The 16,176-nt window shown below is 36.5% G+C and overlaps 1 long non-coding RNA gene across 2 annotated transcripts in view; it reads left to right on the plus strand.

Annotated features, from left to right (window-relative positions):
* LOC116183124 (uncharacterized) overlaps nt 1–16,176 on the plus strand; it is a 120,057-nt gene that overhangs the window by 66,644 nt on the left and 37,237 nt on the right. The window lies entirely within an intron of this gene.

Genomic DNA, 16,176 nt, shown 5'->3' on the forward strand with positions numbered 1-16,176 from the left:
CTGATGCTCTTGTCTGCTTGTGTGTTTATATTCCATGGTGAATTGTCCTTGAAGCCCTCTCCTGTCTGAGGACAAGTTCTAAACTGAAGGCAAACAGCTTCTGCATCATACACATGTGCAGGGATTCCACCTCCCTGTCACAGTAAATTGTCATGTGTGAATCAAAGGAATTTCAAAATTACCTTTGCAGGCTGCTCAGAGATCTGTGGAGTCTCCTTCTCTGGAGATATTCAAAATCCAACCACAGTCCTGACTAATGTACTCTAAAGCATCCTGCCCAAGCAGGGAGGCTGGACCACAGGACCAACAGTGATCTTCCAGTCTCATCCATTTTATGATTCTGTCCTTTAGTAAGAAATAATCAGTTTCTTTTTTGATGTTGTTATTACTATTATTAGTATGATTATTATCATCATCATTGACGACTTTTAGAGAATAATTTCACATAGTGTTTAGAAAATACAGTCTGAGGGAGTTGTATAAATATTATTGGCATTATATCTGCAAACATAAGGTAATTTAGCAATTACTGCCCCAGCATGGTTTATATTTAATGTATTAATTATATTTGCATACATTAGGTGTACACATGGAGACCTCAAAGTCATCTCTGTCAGATTCCATGAATCTGTGAGTCAGGTAAACATCTGCAGCCAGTACAAAAAGTGTGCTTAGTCAGGCGATTTATCAGGATCAGGATAAAACTGCTGCTCACAACCCTTCCCTGCTAATTGAGCCAAGACATAAAATAGCATCTGCAAATGTTTGACTCTTGATCCCAAACCAAGGAATCATTGTCAGGCTATTTGCAGAGTATACCTCAAAAGCAATATGTTAAGAAAAGTACTAGAGCAAACAATTGAATGCAACTTTCTTAAATACTAGAGGTAAGGCCGACTGATTAAAGTCCATATTAAATGTTGTCATTGTTAAATCCAGCTTTATCCTCAGTAAAATATATATGCTGTTGCAGAAAACAATGTTATCCTGGCAGTAAAAATCTGTCTGTCCAAGGCTGTCTGCAAAAGACTTCTCTTTTCACATTGATTGGTTTTTGTCTTGATAAAATGAATGGTGATTGTTAATGATTTTCATAATCACTTCTGTAAGCCAGAGCTAAAGTTCTATGAAGATGAGTAGCTTTGTAAAAGTAAATACGATTTCAGATGATGTACACCTGCACCTAAGCACATTCCCCATTTTTAAACTGCTCTCAAGCTCCTTGTGTCTCAACCACTCTTTGCCCTTTGCCAGTTACCTCCCTGAGCAGTGGCACAAAGCATTAAAAACCTTCTCTGGAGTTGCAAGAGGCCACAGAGATCTGAGCAGGCAAAACACAGTGTACAGTGGCTTTTTTAATTTTAACCAAAAACTGAAATACTCCAGTGCTAAAAACTGAACATTCGTCAGGATGAACGTTTTGCCTAAGCAAATTACATTTCAACTAACAAACATGTTCTAGAAGCTGCATATTAACTGTAGGAAAAATTGCTGCAGGTAAATAATTTGAACACTATATTGGGTGAAAGCTGCTCATATTTTGCTGGATCCTTAGATAAAATAACATGAACTACTTGTATAGGCTTGCTGGGCTTCATCCAGTAGACACAAGGACAGTGATCTCTAGACAGTATATTCAAAACATAATTAAAACATCCATTTCAGGGATCCCCCAGCAAGTCTCAACAGGCAATATTATTATCACTTGAACTAACTTTTCTACTTAATAAGTTTTATGTGATGAGCTCATGGTCATGTCTAATTGGCTGGACATCTAAGCATTTCACATTAAAATGGGCTTGAACTTACTCGTAGAATGTAATTGTGACAAATATTAAATCTGTAATGGTAATCAGGCAGTAAACTAAAAAGTAGGGTTTAAAGACTCATTTTTAGCTACAGAATGCAGATGATGGAGAAAGCATCTCTTTTTGCAAGTCATATTCCTTATATGTGAATACAACTGCTGTAGCTAGTTTCTATTCTAATGAGGTTTCTGAATTATAAATTATATCTGTTTTTCCTGTTTCACTGATTAGCAGAGATGGTCAGCATCCTTCCTCTCATCTTCTCATCATTTATCTCTTCTTGTTTATCACATTTTATAGACTACACTTCTAGTACTTCCTTGCTTCTCTATAAGAGGTCAAAAGAGAAATTCAAATGAGTCTGGAAGTAAGTAGTCATCTAGTTTATCTTCTTTACATTGACTTTTGTTCATCACTTGAGTTGCTATTTCATAGACAAGATAGTCTAATTAGGTACAGAGAACATCATCCAGGAGTAAGGTACTGACCTTCAATTTTAATTAAGTATTATGGGAGTCTTAGTCTTAAACACTTCATTTGCCATTGTTATGACGAACAAATAAACTAGGGTTTGTTCAAAATAGTTCATCTGGTTCAGCATTTTAGGATATTTCTTTTTGAGAAAGAAAATTCTTTTTGAATTTTAAAAAGCAGTATTTACAGCAAAATAAAATTAAATTTTTAAGGTACAAAAGTATCTCTTGAAAAAACACAGAAATTCCCAGAACATTTCAAAAGTAACTATGGATTATGTCTAATCAATAGATATTATTTCTTAAAACTGGAAACACTTCTATCTCATTCCAGCTAGATGGGGCTCTACATGAACTACTGGAGCCATTTGTGTTTTCTTTCCATAAAACCAGTTAAATAATAAATTTTATTAATTGTTCTCCATTCTGAAGGTGACATTTTCTTCTCCTGTTTCCCATAACATCTGCAAAGGGAAAAGCACTGCCAGTATTAATGAAGGGAAGCCAGTTGATATAATCTCTTGGGATTTTAATGAAGCTTTCAGTACTGCCTCTTGCAGCGTCCTTCTGGACAAAGAATGCCATGTTCAGTGGGACAAGCATGTGGCACAAAGGTTGGGGTGAGCAGGGCTGTGGGGCTGGGACAGCTTTGGGGGCACAGTGGAGGAGGGACACTGAGCCACTAGAGAGTGTCCAGAGGGGGCCACAATAGAGGAGGGACACTGAGCCATTAGAAAATGTCCAAGGGAGGCCACAAGGATGGAGAAGAGCCTTGAGGAGAAGCCGTGTGAGGAGCAGCAGAGGGTTCTTGGTGTGTTCAGCCTGGAGCAGAGACTGAGGGCAGAGCTCAGGGCAGGTGCCGCTGCCTCGAGAGGGGACAGGAGGGGCAGGCGCTGATCTCTGCTCCGTGTGACAGTGACAGGAGCCTGGGAATGGCCCGGAGCTGCCTCAGGGAGGTTCAGGTTGGATGTCAGGAAAAGTTCCTCACCAGAGGGTGGCTGGGCACTGCCAGGCTCCCCGGGGCACTGGGCACAGCACCAGCCCGACAGAGCTCAGGAAGAGTTTGGACAACGCTCTCGGGCACAGGGTGTCTTGTGAGTGACCTGGAGGTGAACTTCAAAGATCTTTGTGGGTGCCTTCCATCCTGGGATAGTCTATGCATATCTACGTATTCTGAGATATTCTATGACTAAATACAGGATATCTTAATTATATGGACTGAAATTTATGCTTATATTTTTTTAGAAATTGGAAAAAGTGAGAAATTTAGAGAAATCTAAATCGAGTGAATGAGAAACCGACTTTTGTGTGTGTGTAAAAAAAATCCATACGTTCCATCTTCTGATTTTGTGGTGTTGTTTATTTTAAATTGTTCCTTGGAAAAGCTCTGTTTTAAATCTCTAAAATTCAATGGGAAAACATGAAAATTCAGACCTTCATTGAAATCAGTGTGTGTGACCTGTGGCTTTACCTGAAGCTCATGAAGTACTTACTTTTGGGATGCATTGGTTTACTGTATCCTGTATCCCAAGTAAAGATGGTATTTTATGTCAGAGAAATTGCCCTCTAGAAATGCTAATTTCTTTCCACTGGCTATAAAGTGATTTCAGGCAACTACCTAGATTCAGATGTCTGTGCAGATTCAGACAATTAGCAGACAACTGGAAATGCCCCTTTTATGCCGCCCTTCCCATGTTTATCTCTTGACTTCAAGGACAGAGCTCTAATCTTTTATACTCAATTAATGCAGGAATGAAAACACGATTTTCATTGATTTCCACTTCTATTTCAAGAAAGGAAGCAATGATTTTGAGGGAAATTTGGAGTTGGTTTATATTAGTGCTCAATTACACATAATTTAGATGAGGGTAAATATTACGATTTCAGACTTCAGCACAAGAATAATAGATTTTTCTTTCTTTAAGGAAAATAGCCTATTTGCTTTACTGCCAAACATTGACTCTTTCAGTATGTTCAAGCCTAGAAGGCTGAAAACAACGGCACAGATGTGATTCACGTCAGGCTCAGCAGCATGGTGCTTCAGTGTTCTGGCTTGTTGGAAAGCTTCCAGGGGATTTAGGGAAAGAAAATACTGAGGAAATACAAACTGTTATTTTGCCAATTAGTTGGAAAGATTTGTTTTTTCAGCATGATTCAAATTCACTTTGTTAATTTTAATTTGCTTTCATCAAGATTTCCCCAAGCAAAACAAAATATTTAGTCACAGACCTGTAATCTCTATGCCTGTTATAGTTAAAATGGTTATGTATCAATCCAAAGAATTTTAGAATACCTTGTTTATTAAGGGGCTTATGTGTCTCCTAGGTGATTGCAGGAATAAAGTGCCAGTATACAGCATCAAAACAAGGTAAATCCATTATTGCTTTAGGAATGTAGTTGTTGGAGCCTAGTTTGTGTTTTTTACAGGGAGTTTATTTGCTTATTTTAAACCTGTAAATACGAATCACAAGACTATATGTAATAGGTTCTTTTCTGGAACATGATTACTAACACATTGGCTTTGTGGGGTGGTGAAAAGGACTGTAGGAAAATACTCTTCAGTGATTTATTCTCCTTGCCTGGTGTCCTTAAGAACTGGTGTCACTAAAACACAGACCATCAATGTGGAGGCATTTTTAAAAAGTGTAGTTAAGTCATCTTGGTTTATGTAAGATTAAGACATATTAAAGTTTTCTCAATCTTTAGATTAATCTATTACTGATATAAAAATTTTCAGATTGAAATCAGGAGTGGTTTTATGGGAGGACCTGCCAGGCTTTCCACATAGTAATAAAATATGATACAAAGCAGCATGGTGTCAATAAATCTACAGGATAAAGGTCAGGTTTACATCAATGGACAGAGCCAGCAAATACATTTGTTCCTGCAATGTCTGTGTTTAAATGCCACCCTCTGATGAACCTGGTGTAGAAATACACTTCTGGGTTTGATGAGATGTCAGTTTTGTTCAGTGCTGATCAAATAAGATGAATGAAAGTGAAACAAGAGCAAAAATATTACTTCTGTCATTTATTTTTTTATGCATTACAGGAAGTGGGTCAGTCAGTGAGATTTCTCTTAAACAAATAGCAATCACTGCGCAATATCACCCATTGATCTATTTCACAGCAGGCAATGGCCTTTTTGTCAGAAAGAACACACAATTCAAATACCACAGAAGATGTAGAAATGCCCATGACAGGTTTAAAAAGTGTCTTCCCCTCCTTTGACTTGCCAGGCCATTCTCCACAAATCAATCTTGACTGTAGAGGCAAGGCATTGCAAAACCACTTCCACATCTAGGGGGAAGGCAGATATAAAAAAAAAAAAAATTATAATGTAAATATTGTCTAAGGTAAAGAGAATCATCATTTAGCAAAAAAGTAAAAAATATTAAAAAAAAAAAGACCTGAGCAAATTGCAATTGGATGAGTTATTTTGTTTAACTGTAGCAATTTGAAGAGCCAATATTTAGGATGAGTGATGTAACCTATAATTAATTAATCCTCAGAAAATGTTATCAAATATGAGAGTCTATATAACCCATAGGACTGTAAATATTTGTTCAAAAAGAATAATGTTCTGAAAATTGAATACTTCCCTTTACACTTCATTTGCTAGCAAAATGATTTAAAATAATTTAGGTGCAATATCCAGCTTTGAATGATTCCAAGCAACTTTCATGTGCCTGAAATGAGGCAACTAAATTCCCATATCACCATCTAAATAAATAAATTACTTGAGTTCCTAAAAATTTATAACCTGAGTGGAGGTAAATGTTGTTTCCAGTTTATTACCAGTACGTCAGCACAATTGACAGGCAAGACAAGATATTCTCTAATAGTATTTTACAGTCAAATGTGGAAGGTCTTCTTTGTAGAAGTTATTTATTAAAATAAATGAATTATTTCACTTTGCTTGACAAGTTGCTTTGGTTGACCATAAAATTCATAGATTATATCTTCTCCTGAAGATGTGTGTTTTAACGCCATTGCACCCATAAACAGAATTGTTTTGATTTAATTTAATTCCAAAGACTCTGTTGCTTTGGTATAATATTTATGGGGGGACAAATAATAAAACCTCTAAAACATAATGACTTTCTGAAATAACATTCCTCTACTAATGAACCAAAATGTGTACAAAACACTGAGAGCTCTTCACATCCAGCTGAAAATCTGGATTTACACATAGCCCACAGTCTTCATAATTTTTCTTTCTGGAGGCAAAAATAACCCTCACTTTCCTCTTCAAAAGAGGGGAGGAGGATAACAGCACTAAAGAAAGGAAAAGAGGGTTATAGAAGCAAGTTAAAAGGAGAAAGAAACCTACATTTATTATGGCTGATTTCTTCCTTCTCTGTCCACTTATTGGAGTATATATAGATATTTAACTATTTACCATTCAATATAAAAAGCCTGCAGACGTTAACCATGGTAACCATTCTGTCACTTGCTATTTAATATATTATTTGTTCATATGCCTTATTCTTGCAATTTCCAGCAAGACAATTAAAAGCATATGTCCATGACTTCTACTGTATAAGGCTTTTAGGAAAAAAATATCAAGATATAATACATTTTACATTCTCCATAGTTCCACTGCTTTTCAGAATCTTTTCAAAACTTGCAGCAGCCATAACAAGAGAAAATCTGAGAATGACTCTCATTGTGGCAAATCTTGAGGCCATGAGAATGACTTCTTTTACTCTTTCTCTCCACTGTATTGTAAGAACATAGCATAAATTTTATTATATCTTAATCAATCAAAATTAAATAATATTGTCATTTGAGGATTTTTGCTGTGCTTTCATTATGACTATATGGCACCAGATAATATCTTTACTTAAGTGATATGCTGTTATGAAATAGAATTGATAATGAGTATAAATTCATAGCATTTTAAGGCAATGGTACAAGATAGGTTTTACTATATACACTTTCATTAAATAATGAGCTAATACAAAAGTAAAACCAACCCAAGACTCTTTTAAAGACCAGCTAGAGATCTCTGAGGTCCATACGAGATATTCTAATGTGAAATCCTTCCTGTGGAAGGATTCTCTCACTAGGGCCCTGTTTTGATCTCTCAGATCTGTGAGATTGTTGCTCTCCCTAAAGCACCTTCCTTGCCATCATTACCTTATCTAATTGACCTTTGAGCAGTGAGGGGGAGCAGTGAGGGTGTGTTACGTGAACTTTGTATATCCACCCCGTGGGACTTTTGGCTGTGTCCTCTTTCACCTCTGCAGGGAAGGTGGCTGAGAGTTTTACAGTGACAATGAACTTGGTGGCTGTCTTTGGGACATAGTAATAGTTTTGAATATTTTGAAGACAGCCAAGTTTGATAAGCATGCACTGGGCTATCCCACAGATTTCTTCTTGCAGTGGCAAATAATTTAACACACCTTTGCTGACTAAGCAGTTGTTTTTATATATAGTTTCCAGTAGTACCTTATAAATGACTTTAATTTACAGTACATTACATGTCTATGCCTCTAAATCCCCCTGCAATAATTTGTAACCTTTCCCTTGATAGTTTAATTGTTTGTAATTTTTTTATGGTAACTTCTTGATAATCCAATCCAAGAACTTCTTTCCATTGCTTTTGAATAATAAATCTTTAGGAATTTTTTATTAAAATTATCATAGGTATTTATTTTATAACTATTTTTAATGTGGGTAACACAAACAGTATTCTTACACTTCCTTGGGGAAAAAATGTACAGCAAAAATGTATTTCTTTACATTAATACAAAATACAACACCTAATTAGATTTGCTAGTGTAGCTGACAAATGATCTGCATATACTATAAATGGGGCACATATATCACAGCTGCTTGCACTTTAGTTGGAGCTTTACGGTGCCTTAGTACTGTGTAAACATCAGCGTAAAAAGGGTTTATTTCCAAATAATAGAGCTTCATCTTACTCAAGTCTTACATGGGTTTTTATTATTCAAAACTCTGCAATAAGATCCCTGGGACTTTAGATTAATGAGAGAATATTTGTGTAAAGGAAATCCTCTGGAAAAATCCAAAAGGAACATGTCTAAGGGAAAGGTTAGAAAAGGATTACAAACCCTATTATGGCCATGTTTTATTAAGAAACTTTCTCTTCCCAATGTCATTACAGTAAAGTATTTCACATTATGGGTATGGAACTTCAAATATATTTATAATGTAATAAAATAGATTTGAAGGATAAATCAATCCTGCCAATTTGTTAATGGAATTTTTTTTACATCTAATTTTCCACTTCTGACTCTAATGTCATTTCCTATCGCATCAAAGATGAGAAAATTCATGTAATAGTGGCTTTGTCCTCACTACTTAATGAAAAGGTTTTTTTAAAAATTAGAATATTCACTAAAACCTACTAAATGCTTTCTAGCATGTTACTGTGATAGAGAATTCTTTTAAAATCTGCTTTGTTTGAGAAGAATTATAAAAAAACTGTATGTGTGTGTCCAAATGCAGACCAACTTTGTTATAGTCTTTTAAGCCTTGTGAAATGAATCTACTGTTATGCACAGTTGCTAAATACCAGATATATTAAGCTCATGCAACATCTTAAATCTTCTATTACAATCTTCACAAAGCTATAAAATGAAATTAATGAAATAAATTAGTGGGCATAATTCAGTCCATTAAATTTGCCCATTTACCCTGTGTAAATAGAAGTTTGCCAATTTTTATAGCTGTAGTTTCTAAGCCCTTACGGGTGGATGTAACATCTTTGTAATAGTTGACATTTTATGTATTCAACAGTTTTACCCTTGTTTCTTTTGTTGCTGTAGTGACTTTTTCCTATGTCCAAACTATCATTGGAATATTACATTTCTTTCTGAATTACCTTACTATCTTCAAAGCTTGTAATTCTGAGCGCAGAAAGTTCTTCCTTTATCAGTGCAAGCAGAAATGGAGCAGAAGTTTAGGCTGCTTCTGTAAGTAAGGTCATCAGCACACTAAAGTTCAGAGCATGTGAGCAGACATCCTAATAAACATGGAAGAAGGTTTAAATGAGGCAGACAGTTTTTGTAAGATGTTCATAGTCCCTTAGAGGTAGGTTTTTTTCCATTTTTTTCCTCTCCCAAAGCAAAGCCTGGCATCCAGAAATTTGTTTATGGCCTTTCATTTCTCTAAATACTTGGCATTTTTCCATGTTTAGATTCAGATTTTAGGATATGAAAAAGGTAGGCTTATTATAATCACCAATAAGTGGCAACTTCTGTGACCTTGGCTTTTGTATATTGTGGATAGTAAAAAATTCAAAAGTAATTATGGGAAAATTTGATTCATCATTTATAGTCCCTACATGCCCAGTCATCATAAATAATTAGGGAGAGGAAAGACAAATATGCAGAAGGTCAATTAAAACATCACTCTATCAGTTAGAATAAAATATGATCATAAAGAATTCTATTAAAAATAAATTTTAGGATGGAAGTGTTTCCTAAATTTTTGGTAATCATTTTCTGATTTTCCGCCTCTATTCTTTTGGTGTCCCAGGTCTTGGGTAACATTTCCTTATGTGCTGTTTAATTTGTTGTTACTTTCTTAAAAAACTCTCCTGATTCTGTGTAAATGGATATAAATCATGGATGATCATTGAAAATTGACAAGAAGTTGGACACTTCACCAGTTGGACCATTTATCCTCACTTTGTTTTTTGGACAGCTTTACTCATTATCCTTCAAAAAAGAACACAGGATCTTACTGGCTGTAATCACAGTTATGGAAATACTCAGTGAGACAGTTTTTCCACATTCCTACTGCTTTTTGCATTCCTCACATGGATAAAGAAATACAGATGCACCTAGGCACATATGCCTGCAGGATTGGCTCTGGCTGAGTTGTAATAAATGGGAAAATTTCTGTTCAGGTAGGGTTTATCTTTTCTCTAGTGATGTCACATCACTTTAAACTAGGTTAGTGACCCTGGGAATAGAAAAGGGAAGTTCAATGTGTGTCTGTTTTCTCTTCTGAGTCTACTGAAAATGCTCTCCTTAGCAATATGGGTATTCTCTCTGGTCAGTTCACCAGAAGTAGCTGAGTCAAATATCATAAAATAACTAACCCACATGCACTTGCTAAAAGCTCAAGCACATCATGCTCGTTGTTTAATTTCTTTAATAGCTACAGGTTTATTGTAGCAATAAAATATGCTGTAGCTGTAGCATGTCAATTCAAAAACACTGTTCCTTCTTTGTAAAGAGGCTGTTCAGAGATTATCAAAGTACCACTCAAGAAATTAGATAACTCTGTGTTAGTGAAAAGACTGAGAGTTTTCATCTAGAGCTGGAGAATTTATCCTGGAGGAATCTGTGGTACAGAGAGCTGAACGTATGTATCTACATTTTAATTAAAAGTTAAGAAGTTAGAGTCCTGGCTCCACTGAAATTTCACTGAGTTCCTGCTGGAACAGAGGCAGCTGATGTCAATAGTCATTTTCAAACTCTGCTGAATCTGAAGGAGGGCAAGAGATTAGTGTTAAGTGAGAAGTTACTGATGTAACCCTCATGGGCATAGCTGAGAATGTTTGTGCTGAAGGAGTGGATCACAAAAGAAAATGGTTCTCAGGCAAAGTGTTTATGATTAGTGAGGACAGAAATGGAGCCCAAAGAAAACGTTAAATAAAAAAATTTGGAAGTGGTCATACAAAATCAAGAGAGCAAATCAGAATAGAAGATGGCACCAGAGAGAGTAGTCACTCAGGAGAGATGTCTGGGAAAGAATCTTATTGATGGGAGATTTTACACCACTAACTAAGGTTATTAAATCAGAAACCAGAGAAATCCTGGGAGAAGAAAATCATGTTATTGATGTGAGTAAAAAAAATTTGAAGAAAATAGAACATTGTTGAATAACATTGATTGTGCAAGGGAAATAAACAATATCCATGAAAAGCTGAAGTAACATCTCCCCATGAAAGGGTCAAAAATGCATATTTCACAAGTGAATTTTATGCTAAAAGAACTTAATATTGATAAGGGTACAGGGAAGAAAACTGGACAGTGATCTTCCAGTTGGATGAGACTGACATAGTGCAAAGGCAAGGTGGCTGGAGGAGCGTAGGAACTACCCAACAATCTCTGTAGTGTTGCAGGTCAGCTTGTTAAAAGCTGGCAAGGATTTAAAAGAAAACAGTCAAGAGAGAGGGTAAGGCATGAAGACGTCATAAATGGTATTTATAATTGAGCATTTGAGTGACTCCCTTGCTGCTCTTAGAGATACTTATTGTGGTGAGAAAGGTTAGTTATTAATATATAAAGAAGGTCTTGAAGATGAAACTAATACCATAAAAAGAGGTTAACTATTTTAGTAGTTTAATTATCACAATCAGAAGCCATTAGTGGATTTTCAGGAGTAATGCTTGAGTGATTTCTCTAATAGATGAGTGGTGGTTTGGAAAATATTTAAAGATTAAAATTCTCAGAATGATTTAGTTTTCCGTAATATTAATAATCCAACTATAACATAGTTACTTCTCTTTCAATAGTGCTTGAGTAATTTCTCCTTTAAGTCCTTTGTTACCCCTGCCCAAACTCCACTTTAATCTCATTTCTTGCCCTAAATCTCACTTCATATTTTCCCTCTTTTTCTTCCCACAACTGTACAACTCTGTACCCTTCTTTGTACCCACATATTGCCTGCTAAGTCCGCAACATTTTAATTTCATCAAGCACTTGATCTTCCCAACCCACTGCAGTCCCCTGTTTCCTTGGGACTCACTGGGAAATGGGAGTGGAAGGTAAAGGTGTCAGAGGTGCAGCTCTGCTCTGAGTGCTGTGAGTCTGCTCCTGCATGCATGAGTTTCTCTTAAGGACTCTCTTACAGGGAAGTCTGAGAGGTTAAAAGCAGTGACCCCCAGCAGTTTGTTGCGTGCCAGCTCTTCAGTGCTGCACTAAGTTTTGGGGCACTCTTTCAGTGCTGAGATGGTGCCCTAGAGAAGGCCACAGCCACCCCAGATGGCAGTAGCTGTCTGTCTGGTAGCTTCCCCAAATCTGTTTCTTAAAGTTATGTGCTATGTTTTTGCTCAAAATGCTGAGTTTTCCACAGCATGTTTGGCCAGCAAACGCTTGTTTTTTTTAGATTTTCCAAAGGCTGCATTTTGAGCTCTGGGATCAGCTGAACATACACTCCCCAGCTGAAGCTCTGTGTGGTGGGGCTGTGTGGGACCGTGCAGGAGGGAACAGGCAGGGCTGGTGGCAGGGCTGGTGGCAGGGCTGGTGGCAGGGCTGCTTCCAGGTGAGGGGAGGAAAGTGTCTGATCTCAGGTCTTGTCCAGGAGCCACGTCCTGGGAGGTGCAGAGCAGCTCCCTGTGCTCAGCTTTTACCTTGTTGTGTAGGTTCACATCTGCCCAGGGTGTGCTCGGGAGCCCTCCCTGCTCTGACAGCCCCGACTCGCCGGTGGCCTTTTCCTTGTGCTGCACCTCGCAATGGAGACCTTGCAGAACAGAGCAGTGCAAGTGCCAGGACAGCCTGGCTGAGCCTCCAGCTGGCACTGCAGAGCCACTGTCCCACAATGCAGGAGCAAGGATGACTCTCCATGCTTTGTTCTGATCCTATTTGCTTGATAGAATTTTAAAATTTCTTGTGTTTCTTCTCCAATTCTCCCAGTAGCTCATACTGCACATTTGATGACCGATTGAATTTATTCCATGATTACAGTTCCTTTCCTTCTGAAATACACTCTACTCCTTTCAAAGGTTATTCCTTATTTGATGAAAAATACTAACAATATGTTTTCCATGAGCTATTATTTTTGTTAAATTCAGTTTACTAATCATAATAATCACTGGCAACACAGAGACCTCAAAGAAGATGACAAAAAGAAGCAAAATGGGATTTTATGCTATGAATTTGTCAACTGCTATAATCTAGAAGATATTACACAAGCACCAAGAAGCTCCAGCCATTTTTAAACCTGGACTTTACAAAACCCTCTGTTGTTAAAGTTTTGAATTTTTAGGATTTGTTGTTGTTGTTGTAATATTTTTGTTGATTTGTTGGGTGTTTTTTTGACAGTAGAACTGAAATATCAAGAATCTTTTTGTACAAGATTTCAGTCCCAGTCTTAAAAATTGAGTACTTTATCATTTATCTTATAAATTTAATTGTGATTCCATCCTCTCTTTTTAGGCACATTTTACTTGACTTCCACTAATAACTCGCATTTCCTTCTACTTCTTTATGGAGGATCTGCATAAAAACTTGTCTTAACCAGACTCCGAAGCCCTGGGCCCATAAATACTGAGAACTTTTTAGAAGGCTAATTCCTTCATTTCTGCCATGTCATAATTGCTTTGCTCATTAAGAGATTGCTGCATTAAATTTATATTTGTATTTTTTTACATCTTGTATTTGAAAACATGAATATATAATGTCTCCCTGGAACTCTGCACCATTATGATGAAAGATACAAATGGAGTCTAAGACAGACATGTTTAATTAGTGAGAAAACTTGACATTTTCAGTGTTTAGATTAGACAGGGAAAGAGCCAAGAGCAAATAAGTGGTTTGGGATAAATTTTTTTTTAGATTGCTGACAGAAAATAATTGTTTTAACACAAATCAATAAAATCAATATGAAACTTTTCAACTTTTGTAGTGTATCAAAGGCCGTTAGAGTTAAGGTTCAATGCTTATTCACAAATCCAAATATTCCAATTCCTACCTAAGTGGGAGGAGATACTTTATCATTTTTGAATGATAATCACTCAAATTCTATAAATGGCAATTGAAGAACTGTGTCTTCGTTAATAAAAATATCACTTGGCACATCATGAGAGTGGGTGGTCAAGTTTTGGGTTCAACTGCTGGGGTAATTTTTTTCTCAACTGGCAACGGAATTTTCAGTCTTTGGGAGTCAGTTTTTCTTTGATGAGGAATGAGTGATTCGGTAGAAAGAAGTAGGAATAGTTCAATTTCACACAGCCTTCTAATTCAGGGTTAGAGGATGAAACAGTAGAACCTAAAGAATCTGAGAGCTAGGGCCCTTAGGATTTAGCTAGGGCCAACTTTCTCATCTGTGAAGTTGTGTTTTTCATTATATCTGACATTTTTTGAGGGTGAGTTTTGTTACAGATTATTAGCCTATGGCACTGGGCTGGGAAGATGAGACTTCACTGAGATACAGAACCCATAAAAAAAGAGTGAACAATTGAAATTACAGGGTTATTGTTATCTTGTTGTCAAGGTAGCTTGAGGTTGGTTTTGCACTGAGAGGAATTCAGCTTGCTTTTATGTGTGATACTAGGAAATGAATTCAGTGCCCAGTATGCCCCAACACTAATTATAAAACTTTCTAAAAACAAAGAATAAACCCAAACCAACTCTTTCCATCTTTCTATCACTGTTTAACTCTTCTCATGCATCTCTGAAACCACTGTATTGATTTACACAATTGAGGACTTTAAATGTGATTGATTACCTGTATCCTCTTTTGTCCTGGGTATGTATATTCATGGAAGGAACAGAAAAGATAATTTTGCATCAGAAATTTACCTCAGGGATGTTATTTATGATGTTTTAGGAGTAAATCCTGGATTCATTGCCATTAGCTTAGAAGGGTAATAAGCCCATGTCAGCAAGGAACTAATAACTTTCTGGGTAGCTGCTGTGCAGCTAATCAGGTAAGAAACATATCACAGTCATCAAATATTACCAGCCTATTAAATAAAGGGAAGAAAGAAAATTTCTAGGAGAATTTAAGGACAACCTTCTGAGGAGGCTGGAGACATCTTTTTTCAACCTTCCTTGGTATGTGCAGGGGATTAAGCCAGTGAGCAGATGCTCTCTGGAGAATCTCTACAGTCAACAGCCATAGAAATTACCAAAATTGGCAAACAATATTTGGAAAAAAATTTGGACATAGTACAAATTTTATATATTCAAGGTGCTGTGTTTAGGCAGGATGACAAGATGGGAGCAAATGGCTGGGTAGAAGTTTGCATTTTTAAAAGATCTGTAAGAGGAAGGAAACAATATAAGTTAATTGTCAATGAAAACTGAACAACCAGTTTTGGATTTAACTTGCAATAAGGAAAATTAAGATCAGTTATTAGGAAAAAAAATTTAAAGGTAATGGTAGCAATGCATTGGAATAGATTGCCTGGAGAGATTTTGGAATCCTTGCAATTGGAAGTTTTTAAAAAGACAGTCTAGACAAATATCTGTCAAGATTAATATGTTTGATCTTGCCTTGGAACAGAGGATGGATGAAATGACCTCTTGAGGTCCCTTCCAGCCCTGTTATGAATCTATAAAATAATGGTTTAGCTCCCAGGGGAGAAAAGAGCTTGCCAAGCACAGAGAATCTGCTACAAATGACCTTTGATATTTTTATTGACCAAAATTCAGAAGCGATCTCAGTATCTACCCAGTAATGGAATAAAATTATTCAAACTAGCGTAAATCTCTGGTTTGTTCAATCAGAATCCTATATGAACATTTCTGTATACCCTGTCACTTAAGACTTCTTGTTGGAAATTGTGATTCTGTTTGCAGAATGAAGATCTTAATTTGAAAAGTTAAATAACATATTTTTGTCTCACTGCAATGGAAATTCTCTTGTTCTCTCCAAGGCAAGGTTGTCAAGAAAGTGCACTGATAAACTTGACTTTTCTGGAAAGTGGCCTTCTGCAGAACACCATATGACTTATTTGTGGAAAGATCAGTGTCTTCAATTCCTGTCTTCAGAGACAGCTGGAATTTTACTTTAAAAAGAGATTGCTTATAAAGCTCTACTCACTAAGAAAGCTATTTTCTCTCTGAAATTCTCTGGACCAATGGTTTTCAACTTTTTTCAGTTTTAAAAATTCCTTGGAAGGCACTGACTATAGACTAGTGATGGTAAGGTTATAAATTGGTGTTAAGAGAACTGCAACAATAA

This window comes from Lonchura striata, chromosome 13, assembly GCF_046129695.1.
Source record: "Lonchura striata isolate bLonStr1 chromosome 13, bLonStr1.mat, whole genome shotgun sequence".
NCBI classification, from domain to species: Eukaryota; Metazoa; Chordata; class Aves; order Passeriformes; family Estrildidae; genus Lonchura; species Lonchura striata.